A 19,107-nucleotide genomic window follows, 5' to 3' on the forward strand; every position below is an offset into this window, starting at 1 on the left:
CAAAAACCTGTTAAGTGACTACAAATATCTAGCTCCTACATACAAAACATGATCAACCATATAGAGGTCAAGTGCCGTGTAGTCCAGTTCATCTCCTAGCATCATACAAAACCAGTCCTTGTCATATGAAACATGTAAGAAAATGAGAATCAAACAAATGTGGAAGCAACAGTTTCCCACACAGTATCAACAATGTGTCTGTTGAAAACATAGTTAACCTGAAAGAATATTGGAACTTCCTCTGTATGCATAACAGACTCATTTTTGCAAAAGAAACGCTGACACTCATCAAGTCCGCACCAGATAGAAAAATTTGGCTAATGAGCATGAATCAAGCCTATATGTTTAATTAGTTTTACTGCAGTAAAATGTCCATGTGAAGACTTTGGACAAGCATAGGGCAGTGGCATGCTCTGAATCTGGGATAAAAGATGAATAATCCTGACAACACAGCAGTTGGCAATGACTTGTCACCAAGTGTAGTTACCTTCAACACATGCCTCTGGAGAAAGAGCAGGGTATTCCTGTTGTGCACAAAATACACACAAAAAGCAGAAAGAACTCTATCCTCAAACCCAACTGCAAATTTCAGATCCCTCCATTTTTACAGTGCTGAAGATACTCTTGTCACTGAAGACCTGTTCCCTATCAAAAGCTACACTCGATGCTGCGTTTCAAACGCTATGGGAGAACAGTCTTTGTTCGACCGGTTGTGAAGCACGTGTGTCAAACACGCCAAATCGCTCTGTGAGAGGATCCTCACCGATTTCGATAAACATGAGTTCTGCTTTGAGTGCTTGGGGGCTGACCATGTCACCCAGGGACTTGAGGGAGAGTTTGAACTTTGTGATATCTTTGACTTCAGAGTTCTGCATGCTCTGCTTGCCTTTTTTAAACGAGACAGAGCCACCTCTTCCTCACCCTGTGGTTTGCAGTTTGTTTTTGCTGATGCGCGGGAGATGGATCCGTCCGCTTCTCCTGTGCATTCGCTGAACCGCGACATGCCCCGGTACTTCTTCTGAGCCGGCGGAGGACGAGGTTTCCCTTGTTTCTGCAGGGTTAGATTGCTCCGCCTCGGGGCGGACCGGGCCCTCCCTTTCTTTGAGGATCTCCACGGTGAGCTATCTCGCTCATGGCAGAAACCTCACTTCTCCCGTGTTTTTTCCGACCATCGTTGGCGCAAGGACAAGGGGGTACACGGGGGTACACGGCGGTACACAGTGATGCCCAGGATGGAAGAGACGCTGGCTAGCTATCTCTCCCCTGGGACATCGTCGTCCCGGAAAAAGCCTTCTCTTCCCACCAAACCTTGCAGAGTCAAATCTGCACTGGTGGGAAAGGCTTTTCAGGCAGCGGGTCATGCTGATGCTGCCCTGCACACCATGGCAGTTTTGCAGGCGTACCAGGCTGACCTACTGGTTGATGTCAGCACTGGCGGGGTGATTGATGAAGCAGCATTTTCAGTCTGCCAGCCACTCCGGACCAGTTCCCCGGTCCCAACCAGGCACACAGTCTCAGGTGGGTCCAGTCTACCTGAGGCGTGATATCCATAGAGAGAGTGTGGCGAGTCGCGCCCCCCTTTGCAGAGGCAGGGGAGCGGCCCACCGTGCCCCTCAGGCCGCCTCGGGAAGGCCGGAACTGAGGCGCTTCATCTCTTCTAAGATGAGATCCTGAGATGTGTGCCCGGCACTGTGGGTGTGTGCTCCCCGAGGAGGGGTGCACAAAATTCCATGGGAAATTGGAGGCTCCCCTTCGGCACCCTCAAAAAGAATGCTAGATGTCTGGTTGTCTCCTGCCATATCTCAGGCCGCCATACATCTGGCATCCCCCAATGAGAAGTGCAAAAATTGATACCCCTTTTGGAGAAAAGCTGGCAGCGTGGAAACTACTGCCAGGTATCTCTCCATGGGTTGAAAGAACCGTAGACCAGGGCTACAGGATAAAATTTGCACATCGCCCTCCGCAAATGGCGTGGTCTTCACGTCCATGCAAGAGCGAGCAAATCTGTTGGCACAAGAATTACAAGCTCTGCTGGTTAAAAGGGCCACAGAATGTGTTCCCCTACCAGACAGAGAATTAGACTACTTAAGCCGGTATATTTTAGTTCCCAAAAGGGGATGGGGGATTGCGTCCGAAGACGCACATGATCAAAATGTTGACAATCAAGATGATTATGTCTTATATTCAGTCCCACAACTGGTTCGTGATGAGCGATCTGAAAGATGCATACTTTCATAAAGAGATCCTGCCACAACACAGGAAATTCCTGAGGTTCGCTTTTGGGGGCGAAGCTTACCAGTATCGGGTTCTTCCTTTCGGCCCTGCCTTGTCCGCCCGCACATACACAAAATGCACCCTGTGACTCCAGGGCATCCGCATTTGAAATACATAGATGACTGGCTGAATTTTAGCTCAGTCTTGCGAGTTAGCGCTTCAACATCGGGATGACGTCCTATCTCATCTCAAAGCTCTTGGGTTAAGACTCAACGCCACAAAGAGCGTTCTCTCCCTTACATAAAATACAATGTATCTAGGGATAATATGGGACTCGACCGCGATGCAAGCACAACTGTCTCCTGCACGTGTCAAATCCATCCTGAGGACCCTGAGAAGCATCAGGCTAGGCCAGAAAGCTACTCATCACTTTCAAAGAGTTCTAGGTCTCATGGCGGCGGCTTACACGGTGATACCTCATGGACGCCTGCACAAGAGACCGTTTCAGTTGTGGCTCAAAGCCAGGGAGTTATATTCAAGGGCCAACCCCCAGAGGCAGACAAGGGTGACGCGCCAGTGGCTTCTCACCCTTACTATGTGGTACAGACCTCGGTTTCAGACTTTTGGTCCCACTCTCGTTCCTTGTTGTCGTTGCAAGGTGCTAACGACAGACGCATACCTTATGGGTTGGGGTGTGGTCTTAAATGACTGTCCAGCCCAAGGGATCTGGAGAGGTCATCTTCTCTATTGGCACATCAATTGCCTCGAAATGATGGCTGTATTTCTGGCCCTGAAATACTTCCTCCGGTAGTTACGAGGCTACCATGTCCTAGTGCGGGGGGGACAACCCTTCAGTAAGTCTCGTACATAAATCAACAGGCCAGTCTGCGGTCGCGCCACCTGATCAAACTGGTCCAGCAAATCCTGCCCTGGGAAGAGGGCACATTCTTTTCCCTCAGAGCGATTCACATCCCGGGGCATAGGAATGAGGGAGCAGACTTGCTGTCCAGACACGCTGTGACAGACGGGGAATGGAAATTCCACCCCGAAATAGTCAAACAAATCCGGAAAGATTTTATGAAGCGGATATGGACCTCTTTGCTACGCAGGAGACAGCACAATGTCCCCTCTACTCATAAAGATTCCCTGGGTCTGGACGCGATGGCCAATACGTGGCCCAGACTGCGTCGTTACGTATTTCCTCCAATAGCTCTGCTCCCGGGAGTTCCGGCAAAGGTCTGTCAACAGGGCTCGCACCTCTTATTGATGGCTCCCCATTGACCAAACAGAATCTGGTTTTCAGACCTAGTATCCCTTCTCGACGACTCGCCATGGGCGATCCCAGTCAGGAGAGATCTATTGTCTCAGGCGAAGGGGACAGTGTTTCATCCCCATCCTGAGCTCTGGAACCTCCATGGCTGGCCCCTGAAGGGCAACAGCTGAGAGATGTCGAGCTTCCACCTGATGTAGTAGAGACAATTCTAAGTACTAGGCCTCCCTCCACTAGAAGGAGCTACGCCCTAACATGGAGCGATGTTGACAGATGCTGCATGGCACAGCATGCAGACCCAATTACTGCCAGAACATTTCAGTGTTGGAGTTTCTGCAAGATAAACTGTCCTCAGGGTCAAGCCCCGTTACTCATGGTTTATGTGGCCGCCATTTCGGCCTGCCACACCCTGATTGAGGGGGTTTCTGTGGGAAACACCCTTTAGTCGCCCGCTTTATTTGTGGAGCGCTTTTTACAATTTTCATTGTTACAAAGCAGCTGTACATGAGACACATTGAATACAAGAAAAACAACTAAAGGCATATACCTGTAAAAACAAGAAAAAGGTGAAAACAACAAAAGACAGACATACAAATGCTCCACACACACATATGCATACATACTTACACACTTTGACATAGACACACACTCGCACACAAACACACACAGTGAAATCACACATTTGAGATAAAGAAGAGAGAACCACAGGTCAAATATTAAACGGACTATAAATTCTTATATGCAATATTAATTAAGTCTAACTTCTAAATTCTTAAGCAGCCCCCCCGGCCAGGCAAATAGTGCAAAACAATATGCAAATGGTGGCGAGGAACCCAAAACTCTGATCGAGAAAAAAACCTCAGGAGAACCCAGGCCCAACCAGGGGATTCCAGTTCCCCTCTGGCAAAAGCTGCTGCCTCTGCACAAGCTCAACAGTGCTTGCACAACAAGGCTAAATAAAAAATTAATAAACTTACGAATAAGGTAAATTATAGATTTAAGATTGTCATTAACAATCTAATAGCATTTGAAGTGTTGTAAAAAATATCACATTCAAAAACCATATCACATTGGGTGAGGGATGCTATTGCTCTGGGCTATGAGTCGCGCTATCAAGCTTCACCTCTAGGAGTCAGAGCTCATTCTACAAGGGGGGTTTCATCTTCTATGGCCTTAGCAAGAGGTGTCCCCTTGCAGCAAGTGTGTGATGCGCATTCTCATCCGCCGGCCAAGCGGCTTCTCCTCTCCTCTCCTCCATAGCAGTATTCCAGGTAAACCAGGCCAAACTCCACCAGGGAATGGATGAGTCCGGTACTGACAGTACGGCCTTTAAAGAGCTGAGGAGCGCGACGGATCTGGCTCTACGCACCACCAAGGCCACGGCCCAGGCAATAGGCAGATCGATAGCCAGTCTCGTGGTTCTTGAGCGCCATTTGTGGCTGACGCTCATGGAGATTGAGGCGGACAATGTCCCCTTCCTCGACGCTCCGATTTCAGCCAGCGGCCTCTTCGGACTGGCAGTCAAGGGTTTTGCAGAACGTTTCACGGCAGCGCAGAAATCTTCGCAGGCCATGAAGCACTTCCTGCCCAAGAGACCCGGATCCAGACCAAGGTCGGCTCTCCCCAAGCCAGCGCAGACTCAGCAGCTGGTGAGCCACGCCCCCAGCTGCGCAGAAGGCAACAGGTGCTGAGACGCGTCAATGCTCTTTCTCCGGGAGACGTTTCCCCCATCCTCAGCGCCAGGGACCCCGGCCAAAGATCACGCTGGACCCAGCGCCTCAGGCACCATCCTGAGACCGAGGTGAGGAAAAGGAAGGGATCGTGTCTTGCTCTGGCTGGACCTCCCTCAAAGAGGGCTCTTGTTTGCGCCCAAGCATTCCGTTATGTTCCGGATGCAGGCGAAAATTTGTTTTTTTTCCCACAATGTGAATACCGGGTCTGTTCTAACGCCCACGCAACCCACCACTGTTATAGCGGGCACTTTAATAAAACACAAACTTTTTCAGAAAAAGAGCAATCTTCCTCTTCCACTCTCCGCGGAAGTCAAGCCCCCTGAGACGGGACCTCCTCTCTCAGGCAGGCAACATCATTTGGCACCCCCAGCTGTGAGCCCCTCCTGTCTTGAATTTGGGCCTGATGACTCTAGGGTAGTCCTCAAACCAAGACATGGTTACGTACCTAAGGTGCTCTCTACTCCGTTTAGAGCACAGGTAGTGACATTATCTGCGCTCCCCTCCTCTAAGCAGGACCCGGAGCTTAATCTGCCCTGTCCAGTCAGAGCACTTAAAATTTACATTGAGCGTTCCGCCACCTTCAGGCGGTCAGAACAGCTTTTTGTCTGCTTCGCTGACCGCAACAAAGGGGCCCCGGTCACGAAGCATAGACTATCTAATTGGATAGTTGAGGCTATCGCGCTTGCATATTCTTCATTGGGCCTTCAATGCCCCCACGGGAGTAAGGGCCTAGTACCGGCACCTAGCACATTTTGGGACGATTAACCGGATTAAGCCACCTATTAGCTTGGCTTTTCTGTCTTCTGAAGGGCTTCCCTGCCTTATAGCTTTGCTGTAGCACAATGGTAGGAGCATTGCGTTAACAACGCAAGGTTGTGGGTTCGATCCCAGGGGATTGCAAATGCCAATGTAAAATGTATAGGATTGTAAATCGCTTTGGATATACTGGTTCCCCATAGCGTCCTGCTACGCAGTACGAGTGAAGTATCGATAGGGAACGTACTCGGTTACTAACGTAACCTTTGTTCCCTGAGATACGGGAACGAGTACTGCGTTCCTGGCCGTGCTTACAAGCTGCATATGGTCGTCGCTTCAGTCGAAGTAACCTGAGGACCCTACGGCGATGTTCTGCTTATATAGCCATTAGCCCCGCCCCTTTTGGCGGGCGCCATCGCCATAGGTCCGTGCACCTTGCCAAGTTTTACTTTACACGCACCAATGGCCGTGAAGTATTCGCTGCGTTATTGTAAAGCTTCAGTCATCAGAGAAAAAGGAGTTTTCCCCATAGCGTCCTGCTACGCAGTACTCGTTCCCGTATCTCAGGGAACCGAGGTTACGTCAGTAACCGGAACGTTTTAGAAAAGTCTAAAGTACATTTAAATAGCCAGAAACTCATAATTCTAATTTATGATTGACATCACTGAGTTTACTGGTATTTTAGTAAGGATGTTCAGTAGTTCAGTAAAGATTCAGTAACCCTAAGGACCAATTGTGTATACCTTCAAATTTTTTCTCACCTAAGGTCTTTCTTTCTGACAGTGTACGTACAGTAAATTGTTTGATGTTATATTGTCTGATTTTATATATGTTATAACTGCTGTTGTGTTTCTACAAATACTGATTCTAACAAAAGCTCATGATGTCAGGATGCTTCTTTTTGATTTCTCCATGTAAGGAAAATCTAATTATTTCTAGCAAATGTAATTGATGATATTACAAGGTAAAATAGTATTAATAATATCATAATAATTATGATGTTATCACTTATGAGCTTTGTATACATGACAGGAGAGATTTTTTTTTTAGTTTTCAAAGCAGACTGCAATAAAATTCACCTGATTCATATTTTCACATCCAGATGGCAGTCAACCCCGACTTTTTACAAATCTTTACAGCTTCAGAAATCCGCATTTCGATGTAATAAGCATAAGCAAGGAAAATTATCTCCCAACTAAAGAAATACGACCACTAGATAAATGAATAAACAATACAAATCTGGAGACACTATAGGGCTTTATGATAAACAGACGTTTTCTATTGTGATCCTGCTATTACTAACCATAACAGTTAACTCCACAAATGTAACCGTCGACTAACTGATCTGTTTTAATACTGGAATAAACACATTGTTATAACAGAAGAGAATACATACTTCAAAGCACAACCTCAATAATATTGTTACAAATTTGCTCAAATTGTTCAACATTATATGTGCAAGCAGATCATTTTTCACGCATTAGGATTAGGATTTTTTTCCAGTCAAAATGAAATAATGGTTAATATCAACCAAAGACAACGCAGGGAGGCCATCGGAGGAGGGCGAAGAAGAGCTGCAGTCAGAAAGGCCATCATCCGGTGCGAAAAGAGGCCGGTGTTTGCATAAAGAGGACATCCATCAGCACTGATAAAATTTGACCATCTGTAGTAATAGTTCATGGTTTATGTATTACAACTAGTAAAATAATAAGTAATAAAGTCATATTATGTTAGACTGTGTTATTTTCTGTTGTCATTATACGCGTGTCTGGATGTAGACCTGATGTGTGCTTTTACGCAGTTGTGTACAATGTTTTTATACTTTTATTGCATTTGGTCCGAATGTAATGATAAGATGTCCCCCTTGTCTGTCAAACTAGTTTTTTTCTTATGTCATCATTTCGTGCTTTAATGATGCGCTCATAACCCGCGGCCTGGTCGGGACATTAAAATCAAAATAAAAAAACATGTATGTTGTGTGCAATTCCCTTTAGCCTATATGAAATATTTGGGAATATATACTTTAATGTTTTATTAGGTTCTTTGATAAGGTTATAATACGTAGGCCTATGTAGCAACGATGTCCCCAAACAAAACACGTCACGAATTTGCCAAGCAGCTCCCGCCCGCCAGCCACATCAACAAAACTAACAGAGACATTCAAGTGATGATGGAAGGAATTAAGGTCGCCAGTTTACATCATTAGAAGAAAAGTAGGGCCAAGCTGCTAAATCTAATGTTTTGGACCGGTTCTCAGGAATAGTTGCAACAGGAGACACCTATCGGCTACACGAAGTGCAAGTTTCTATGGTGCATAAGCCTATTTGTTGCCAATTTACAGGGTGATGTAATCTAATTGCTGTTTTCAAGCACTTTTAGGCTGAAATAAAGCCTGTGTTCATTTACATTAAAATGCCTAGCACGTCTATTTAATGGTCGCGGGGCGGGTTGTAAACATAGAGGCAGTGGTTTTTGTCCACTAGACTGAATGCCGAATCATGCTTACGTATTTCCGGTAAAATCTCAGGGAGCGGAAAATATTCCGGGTTGTATTCCGTATTCACCCACAGCAAATGTGCTTTACCAGTACTTATTTTGGGGGGAATTAACATGTAATATAGATTAGTGAAATACATCGTATTGTTAAGATACTGTATATTAAACATGTAGTACAAACAAAAGCTCGGGTTAAAATTGGGATTGGGGTTAAAAAGAGTGCTTCTGTATTTTACTTCACAGTTGTGCAGCTGACAGTCTCAAAATAATGACGAACAATTTTTGTTGTTCTACGGCAAACTTTATGTAACTAGCAAGTACAATTCATCTTCTCCTCTGTCATGTTCACAGCTCTAGGTAGAGATGAATGGCTTCCAGTGGGGCAGCGGATGTTTTCACGCACCCTGAGCGTAAACGCGGAAATGACCATGGATTAAGTCTATAACACTTTAGTTTTGTCAAACTGAAACCAACCTTGGGATCCTTCACTTGCTTTGCAGTACTGGAGGCAAGGAACGAATCATCCCTTGAAGATACGTAAATTTCATATTGAATCGGGAAGATCCGTAGTTATGCTTCTCATTTCCATATTATCAAAGATTTCCATGAACTGTGGGCATTGTAGTCCTTCTTCATCAATGCAGCGATCTAATTTAAAAATAAAATTATATCACACTTCATCTATAACGGTGTTCTATCATCAACAGAGCTCATGGTAGCTATGACTCTAAAACACTCTTTTTTTTTCCAGTACAAATGTTGAAACATTCTTATAGTTGTGCGGTTAAATTGTTGTATACCTTTCTTTTATGGCTATTAGAAAAATCTGAATCACAAATTTAAGACTAGCATAATGCTTCTGGCTGAGCCCTTTCTTTCGTACCATCTTCATCAGTTAGTTACAAAATTCCACCAGTGTTCCCTCCCCCAATGTCTGGCAGAATCAGGTTTTAGTTTCCTGGCAACCGAGAAGCTGAACATGTAATGCTTCACACACAGACTCACACAATAAAGATGATAGCTGTGAGTCAAAGCAAGACAATAAATGTGCCTCCTTTACAGCTGTGTCAACAGGAGGGGAAATTAAATGTATACTATCAAACATTCCAATACAAAAAAAATGCTTTCACTTTCAACGACTAAAAACATAGCTACTTAGCTTTTGTATGGAATCAGTCATTTGTAAAGAATAAAATAGCCATTAAATTGTTTACCGATATATATATAATGAACTCATTTATAAATTTTTGACAGTGGACCACAAAACCAGTCATAAGAAGCACAGGTATATTTTAAGCAATAGCCAACAATACATTGTATCTGTCAAAATTATTGGGATATTAAGTAAAGATCAGGTTCCAGGAAGATATTTTTTAAATTTGCGAGTCAGTACAACCTTTCTCCTTGTCACTCACACTGTAAAAAAATGACACAGATATTTACTCAAAAACTTCTGGTTACATTAATAAATCAAGTATAATTGCATAATTTTTTTAAGCACACGTCACATGATACACTTTAAAAGGTCAAGAAGAAATTCTAATTTAAGGATTGGAGTCAACTTTTTGATCTCTTTTTTTAACTTCTGTTTTACATGTATTATTGCTTATAACATATATGATGTGCAAGTAATCTGAGGGTTGTCTCAGTACAGGCATAAGCAGCAATACTGCTCACTGAGTGAAATAACATATCAAAACTTCCCATAAACTAAGCACATGCACTACTCTTCTAAACAATGAGCAAGGGAAGACGCGAGGACGGAGGAATAAAAAATGTGAAATGGCATATCCTCGCTCTCTTTAGCATCACTTCAAAGCATCGTCAATTAATGATGACTCTATACATTGCACATAAAACAAAGTTACATACATACTTTAGACAGATGTCATAATCCCCACTTAAATAAAATTTGTTAAAAACATGTTTAAAATTGTAGCCTATATAAAGTATGTCAAATGTATGTTATACATAAATATTACTTATAGTAATATCTTAACTATATGAATCTTAACTTCTGTCTGAAATAGATCTACATTTATAATAATATAATGATTTATTATCATATTAATGCGTGCTTGAATTTGATCTTAAGATGTGACAATGTGCAGGGGGAGGAGAATTTAAATGCGCATCAGGTTTAGTTGATAAACATTTCCGCAAAGGAAACACCTGTGTATCTTTAATCATGACTCCTCAGAAAGCCTCCTCGATCCTCGCCTCCTCCCGGTGCAATTTGAGGAATAAGATGTTCTTAGAGATGGTCGAGCTCAATTGGTTTCCGGGTCATAGGAGGGAGGACGGATGAGTGAGGAAGTGAGGAGGCATATTGAGAAGCACCCCAAGTCTTTCATTTTATTGTAAAGCACATAAAATATAACTTTTTCACAAAAATGACTCTCCTAATGCTGTCACATGCAAAGAATGCTGGGAACTCTGAATTAACTACTCAGTTATGGAAATTAACTTAAAGAATTCATGTAGTCCCACCACCAAATATTTAAGTAAAGATCCTTTATACAAGTTTAAGTGGGTTGAACATGATACGATAAAGTTGAATTCACTCAATATTTTGTGCATTTCGAATTCAGAGATTTTTTTCTATAATTTTAATTTAAAAACAAGGACACAATTGTATTAAGTAAAGCTTACTCGATTAATATCATGAAATCTACTATGACACAGAATACATTTTAACAGTGGCACGACTTTCAATGTATCATATTTTAATACGCAGTATCTTTGCTGTCTCTTGAAACTCGCATTTTTAGCTAAATTTGCCTTTGCGGCTGTGATTTTAGGGTTTGGGTGAGATAAGGTGCTGGTTAGCTATAAGGAGCATCAGGAGTCTCTTTTGATAGTCTTAAGACATCAATTATGAGCTAAATATTACTTTGGTCTTTACTGTTAAAATTAATGCATTTTAGTGGTATTAATAAGTAAAACATTTCCTGAATGTAAAAAGGGAGATATTTAGACAATAATGTGTTATTCAGTTTTATTATAAGTAGTCTAGTCATTATTTCTCAATGGATAGATAATTAATGTGGACCTCATGAAACCAGTCTGCCATATGAGTCACCACATGACTCACATGAGTGCATTTGCTTGAATTCAAGAGTTGCTTGAAAGTCAATTAATTTCATCTAACATCTCTCACACACAAACTGTACTTCCTGCTTTTACAGCTTGTTCCCGACTCGGGTTTCCAATAAAAACACGGTAATGAGGTTGTAACGACTCTGGTGAGCTCTCTTGTGACCGTTGACTTTTTAAAAGTGATGAGGTTGGGGGTGGGGATGGGTCGATGGTCCGCACATGCTGAAAACAAGTAACGCACCGACCTGTGCAGAAATAATGCAGATGCTTTATGCAGAACAAAACCATCAAACCAAGTAACAAACAATCTGATATTTTTAAGTTGAACTGATAAGAGTGTTTGGTGTGAGCAAAGATACTGTAACGCAGTAGCTTGGTTAATTATAATGGCTCCTGTTTGTGTCACATGTGTGTGTTTGTCAATTTATTCACTGTGAAAACAAATTCCTTCAACAAGCAAGGTAAAAATATAAATAGTAAATGTTGTTAATGCTCACGCACAGAACGAGCAGTATGGCTGGTGGCATTGTCCTGCTGGAGGATCATGTCCGGATGAGCATGCATAAAGGCTACCACATGAAGGAGGAGGATGTCTTCCCTGTACCGCAAGGCATTGAGATTGCCTGCAATGACAACAAGCTCAGTCCGATGGTGATCTGATATACCGCCCCAGACCATGACGGACCCCCCACCTACAAATCATCCCGCTCCAGGGTACAGGCCATGGTGTAACGCTCATTCCTTCGATGATAAACCCGAATCCGTCCATCACCCCTGGTGAGACAAAACCGTGACTCATCAGTGAAGAGCACTTTTTGCCACTCCTGTCTGGTCCAGCGAAGGTGGGTTTGTGCCCACAGGCGGATTGTTGCTGGTGATGTCTGGTAAGGACCTGCCTTACAACAGGCCTACAAGCCCTCAGTCCAGCCTCTCTCAGCCTATTGCGGACAGTCTGAGCACTGATGGAGGGATTGTGTGTACCTGGTGTGACTCGGGCAGTTGTTGTGGCCATCCTGTACCTGTCACGAAGGTGTGATATTTGGATGTACCGATCCTGTGCAGGTGTTGTTATACGTGGTCTTCCACTGAGAGGATGATCAGCTGTCCTCCCTGTCTCCCTGTAGCGCTGTCTTAGGTGTCTCACAGTACGGACATGGCAATTTATTGCCCTAGCCACATCAGCAGTCCTCATGCCTCCCTGCAGCATGCCTAATGCACGTTCACGCAGATAAGCAGGGACCCTGGGCATCTTTCTTTGGGTGTTTTTCACAGTCGGTAGACAAGTCTCTTTAGTGTCCTGCGTTTTTAGAACTGTGACCTTAAATGCCTACCCTCTGTAAGCTGTTAAGGTCTTAACAACCATTCCACAGGTGCATGTTAATTAATTGATTATGGTTAATTGAACATGCATGGAAAACATTGTTTAAATCCTTTACATTGAAGATCTGTAAAGTTATTTGGATTTTTACAACATTATTGTTGAAATACACAGTCCTGAAAAAGGGACGTTTCATTTTTTGCTGAGTTTATAACATTTCAAATAATAAATTAATATAAAATTCAATTAAGGATAAAATTTACATTTTTACTTTAACTTAGTTTTAATTTTACAAATAAAATACTCTGGTTTAATACACTCAGTGTAGTCTATATAAAGGGAATGAATTTTATGGGGAGTTTGGTCAAACTATGGCAGCGAGACAGCGAATAGTTGTCTTATATCAAAGACGGCGCCGTCCCCGGAGCCAGTTTGTGTATTTGCACAATTTCATTAGAGAACATTTTAGTCCCCTGGCTACCATGTCTGAAGAGAAAATTCTAAACAAATTCAGCCTGCCACGGGAACGAATTCTGCAGCTCTTGCATCTTGTTGGCCCAACTTTATCCAGACAACCTAGACGGAGCTACCCCCGAGCTGTGGCAGCTCTTCGTTTTTAGACCTCGGTGTGGCAGTGCGTTCACTCCGTGACAAACATCCTGCTCTGTCATGCCACTGATTACGTACTTATGCCTCTCGCTAGGCATGACGTGATGGAGCCTGGAGGCACATCAAGGCTTCCATGCCATTTCGGGTGTCCCGCGAGTGATTGGCATTCTGGATGGGACACTTATCCCTCTTCACAAATGAGTAATTTACGCCAATAATGTGAATCAAAACAGATCGTGGAGAACATTAACACTCAATGGCAAACTATGAGAATATAAATGACCCTTACTAAAAACAAGCAAAGCCAAATAGGCAGTTATGTAGCTGGTTAACGCAGAAAATAAATGGCTGTGAAGGTGCGGGATCGGACAGTTGCAAAATTATAAATACACACAAACACACACACAAACACACATTTCTTTATACCATTTCTGTGAGCCCTGATAAATGCAATTTCTACTATTTCTTCAGGGTTTCTTTATAATGAACATTGTTTTCTCAATACTTTACCCACTCTATAACGCGAGGTAGAGTGAACAATCGATTCTCGAGGCATCTATATCAACCTATTCAGCACAACCTCCATGGACAGCACCTGCTAATGTCTCACTTAAGAATGTTTACCATTAAGTAACCTCAAAAGGTATAGTTCGGGGAACAAGCCTAGACAAGATATAACTTGAGTTAAGGTGTACCTTTAGAGTCTTTTTAGCGTGCTTAGAGACAATGTTATCGGGAAACGCAGCCCAGTTTAGGTGTGATTAAATGTATCAACTGTAGCCTCAGTAACCTTTTAAAAGCTGACATTGTTGGTGGCTTGGTTCTGCCCATCTCTATGTTCAATTTGTTGACGCATGTGGTTATGTGAGTTCCTGTTGTCTTCATGACAGCTTGAACCAGTCTGTTCATGCCAAACAGGCCTACAGAAAGGCTCCGTTGAGGTTTTCTGTTTGTTGTGCATGAAAAATTAAGGAGATTTCCACTCATTGTGATCCATTCTGGTCAGAAATATAGGCACATATTACCAATGTCTACTTTTTTTTGCTGAGGTGCTGGCAGATAATTTGCTGAACAAATAATTGCATCAAAGAACGTGTGGACACTTCAAGGTTGGCACAATTTCATTTAATGCATTTTTGTAAGTCTAAATTTTTATTTATTGATTTAATTAACCATTTGAAGTCTGAAACGTTATTTCATGAGTTGTGCTGACTTAATAATGTTCAATTTATATTAAATTAATTTGTGTTTAATTATACTTATTTGTGTTAACGTGTTTACAACAACATTTAAGTTGCAGTATCTTAAGTATTTGATTAAATTGCTTTTTCCTATTAGAGTTAGGGCTGCGTTAATAATTGCTGAGGATTTCTATTTCACAGCATGCTTTGCTCTGGACTGGATGAGTGAATGTAGAAATAAAGTTTTATTTTATGGATATGAGAAGCAAGACACTTATTAATGTTCTTTATTTTGTTATTTTGGCATTTTCAAGGGATGGTTGTGATTATGTAAGTGGTTTTTAAAGGTAACCATAAAGAGTTGAGCATTTCCTTGGGGTGAAAACAGGCGCCTACACCTCTATCGAAAAATCAATTGTCTTGGAGTGTAGTTCCAACCTGCCTTAACACACTTAACTGCAAGTTTCTATAATGAGATCTCATAGAATGAGATCTGAGATCTTGATTAACTGGTCAGGTGTATGATTAGTGTTGGAGCTCAAATCTGTGAGAAAGTAAAATTCCGGGAGACTCATTTATCAACCGTGTGTATACAATAATATATGTGTATTCATGCACTTGTGACCTCAAGACTTGACAATTGTAATTCTCTACTTAGTGGTTGTCCTGTATCATCAATAAACAAACTACAGTTAATTCAGAATGCAGCTGCCAGAGTTCTTACTAGGTCAAGAAAATACGATCACATAACCCCAGTTTTATCATCGCTTCACTCGCTACCCATTAAGTATCGTATTGATTTTAAAATTCTTTTAATTACTTACAAAGCTTAAAATGGTTTTGCACCTACTTACTTAACTGAGCTTTTATCACATTACAACCCATCACGCTTTCTACGATCTCAAAACTTAGGACTTTTGATGACACCAAGGATAACTAAATCCACTAATAGCCTTCCCGATACTATTCGAGGGTCAGACACACTCTCCCAATTTAAATCTAGATAAAAGACACATATTTTCAGCCAAGCTTTCACTTAATGCATAGTTAATGAACAGCAGCTACACTAATTATTCTCCTTCTGCCTTCTGCCTGAGGTAGGATGAAATTCCGCCAGGTCCAGATGATCGACATATGCCCATCCCCACCTGGAGATTACGCCAGCTACAGCTGCAGACTGACTGACCATCCCAGCTCCATCTAAGGCAATTCCACCACCACCCAAGAGAAATACGACCATCGGACCATCATAGCTCAGACCACTACATCCCCAACCAAGAGCAAAGACGGACTACCTTTCACATTAATGCTGAAGTTACAATACTTGGTATTTAATGCTTAATTTACATCACATGTCAGTGATGCAGTTGTACTGTCTTGTTATTTCAAAAAGTTTTAGAACAATAAATCTCAATGAACTTGCATGAATTATACAGCAGGGGCGTAAAACGGCATACTCCCCCTCCTGGAGAAATAAGGAATAGCAGGGGCGTAAAACTGCCTGGGGCGCAAAACTTCATGCTCCAGGTCTGCAGACTCCCCATATAGGAGCATCTTGAAGAAGCCTGAAGTAGTGGGGGATGGGATCTCGCAAGGGTGCAACAGTTGTGAGCAATTAAAGTGGCTGCAGGTTTTAGTTTTTTTGCTCAATGTTTGTGGAAATTTGAGTAAATCTGCTTGACTGTTGAAATGAGTAGATTCTGATTAAGTGAAGTAATCCAAGTGTCAAAACAACATTTAAAATAAATATAAAGACACATAAGTGCACTATATCAATGTAATCACCCAATACGGGATTTATTGTGTTTGCACTTGTATATTTAATTAAACATTGTGTAGCTCATTTTGAGCCCATGCACACATTTCCCTGAAATGTTAAATCATTGTCAGATTCTGATTATCAGCATAACAGTGATGAATTTATGAACTACTTCACGAGTAAAATCCAAGATATAAGAGAACAAATTATAACAATGCAACCTGTAGTGAAATCCGCTGAACAAACTAACTACAGCACCCCTAAGGAGAAATTGCAATTATTTTCTACAGTAGATCACGATGAACTGTCTAAAATCATTAGATCATCTAAATCAACAACATGCATGCTAGACCCTATACCTAAAAAACTATTGAAAGAAATGATCCCAGAAATTATAGACCCTCTTCTCAGCATTATTAACTCATCTCTGACATTAGGGCATGTGCCTAAAGCATTTAAGGTGGCTGTTATAAGGCCTCTTTAAAAAAAAAAAAACTCGACCCTAAAGAACTAGGGAATTACAGGCCTATATCGAATTTACCTTTTATATCTAAAGTTCTGGAAAAAGTAGTTTCAACTCAATTATGCTCCTTCCTCCAAAGGAATGACATTAATGATGAATTCCAGTCTGGATTTCGAGCATGTCACAGTACAGAGACTGCTTTGATCAGAGTTACAAATGATCTGCTTTTGGCGTCTGACCGTGGCTGTATTTCATTATTGGTGCTGCTAGACCTCAGTGCTGCATTTGACACCATTGACCACAGCATACTCCTACATAGACTCGAAAATTACGTCGGCATTAACAGAATAGCATTAAAATGGTTTAAGTCTTATTTATCTGACCGTTTTCAATTTGTAGCAATAAACAATGAGGTGTCCCGCAAATCGCAAGTCCAGTACGGTGTACCACAGGGCTCAGTCTTAGGGCCTCTGCTCTTCGCATTATACATGCTACCTCTAGGAGATATAATAAAGCGACACGGAATTAGCTTTCACTGTTATGCTGATGATACTCAACTTTATATTTCCTCGAAGCGTCATGAAACACAGCAGTTCGATCGAACAATGTAATGCATAGTCGATTTAAAAAACTGGATGAGTAACAATTTTTTACCACTGAACTCGGACAAAACTGTAACAACCAAGAATACTGCTTGACTATTGAAGGATGCTCCATAAAATCCTTGTCGTCAGCTAAGAATCTTAGCGTTGTATTCGATAGTACGCTGTCATTTAAGAGCCATGTCGCCAACACCTGAAAAATTGCATTTTTCCATTTTAAGAATATATCTAAACTACGTCATATGCTGTCACTGTCAGAAGCAGAGAAATTAATTCATGCATTCATCACATCAAGACTAGATTACTATAATGCACTTTTAGGTGGTTGCCCTGCAGGCCTATTACAAAAACTCCAACTGGTTCAAAACGCGGCAGCTCGAGTTCTTACACGTACAAAAAAGTATGAGCATATAACCACGGTTCTGTCAACCATGCACTGGTTACCTATAAAGCATCGCATTAACTATAAGATCTTGCTTATTACCTATAAAGCCCTTCATGGTCTAGTGCTGCAGTATTTGAGTGAACTTCTATCGTATTACAGTCCTCCACATGCATTACGCTCTCAGGCGTCCTGTCAGTTGGTAATATCTAGAATTTCAAAATCAAGTGCAGGTGGTAGATCCTTTTCTTATCTAGCGCCTAAACTTTGGAATATTCTTCCCTGCGCTGTCCGATGGCAGACACACTCTGTCAGTTTAAATCTATACTAAAGACGCATCTTTTCAATCTTGCATACACTACACTTCCAAAATATGAATCCTCAGAGGATTTAGGCTGCATTATTTAGATCAACCAGAACCAGGAACACATCCAACAACAAATTATGTACTTGTTGCATCAAAGAATGCAGAACAGTACTCTACTCTCAGCCAGTATTGTCTCTTTGTTTCAAGGTCATGCCCAGACCTGATGGCAGAGCTGAGAATGGGAAGCGGTGACCTGACAAGAGCTGAGATGATAGAGCTGGATAAAGGACGCGGCGACTTGACAAGATTTCACTACAAAATTTCAAATGCTATTAGATTGCTAATGATAATCTTAAATCTATAACTTAGCTTATTAGTAAGTCTATTTCTTTTTTATTTAGCCTTGGTATGCAAGCATTTTTGAGCTTGTGCAGTTGCAGCAGCTTTAGCCAGAGGGGAACTGGAATCCCCTGGTTGGGCATGAGATTTTTTTTCTCGATTGGAGTTTTGGGTTCCTCGCCACCGTTTGCATACTGTTTTGCACTATTTGCCTGGCCAGGGGGGCTGCTTTAGAATTCAGAAGTTTTAAATAATTAATATTGCATATAGGAATTTATAGTCCGTTTAATACTTGACCTGTGGTTCTCTGCTTTATCTCAAATGAGTGCTTTCACTGTGCGTGTGTGTGAGTGTGTTTGCGTATTTGCGTTTATGTCGATGTGTGTAAGTACTTATGCATATTGTCTGTGTGGAGCATTTGTATGTTTGTCTTTTGTGTTTTTACTTTTTTCTTGTTTTTACAGGTGTATGACTTTAGTTGTTTTACTTGTAGTCAATGTGTCTCATGTACAGCTGCTTTGTAACAATGAAAATTGTAAAAAGCGCTATATAAATAAAGTTGAGGTGAGTTAAACGTTT

Source organism: Triplophysa dalaica, chromosome 14 (assembly GCF_015846415.1).
Source record: "Triplophysa dalaica isolate WHDGS20190420 chromosome 14, ASM1584641v1, whole genome shotgun sequence".
Lineage (NCBI taxonomy): Eukaryota > Metazoa > Chordata > Actinopteri > Cypriniformes > Nemacheilidae > Triplophysa > Triplophysa dalaica.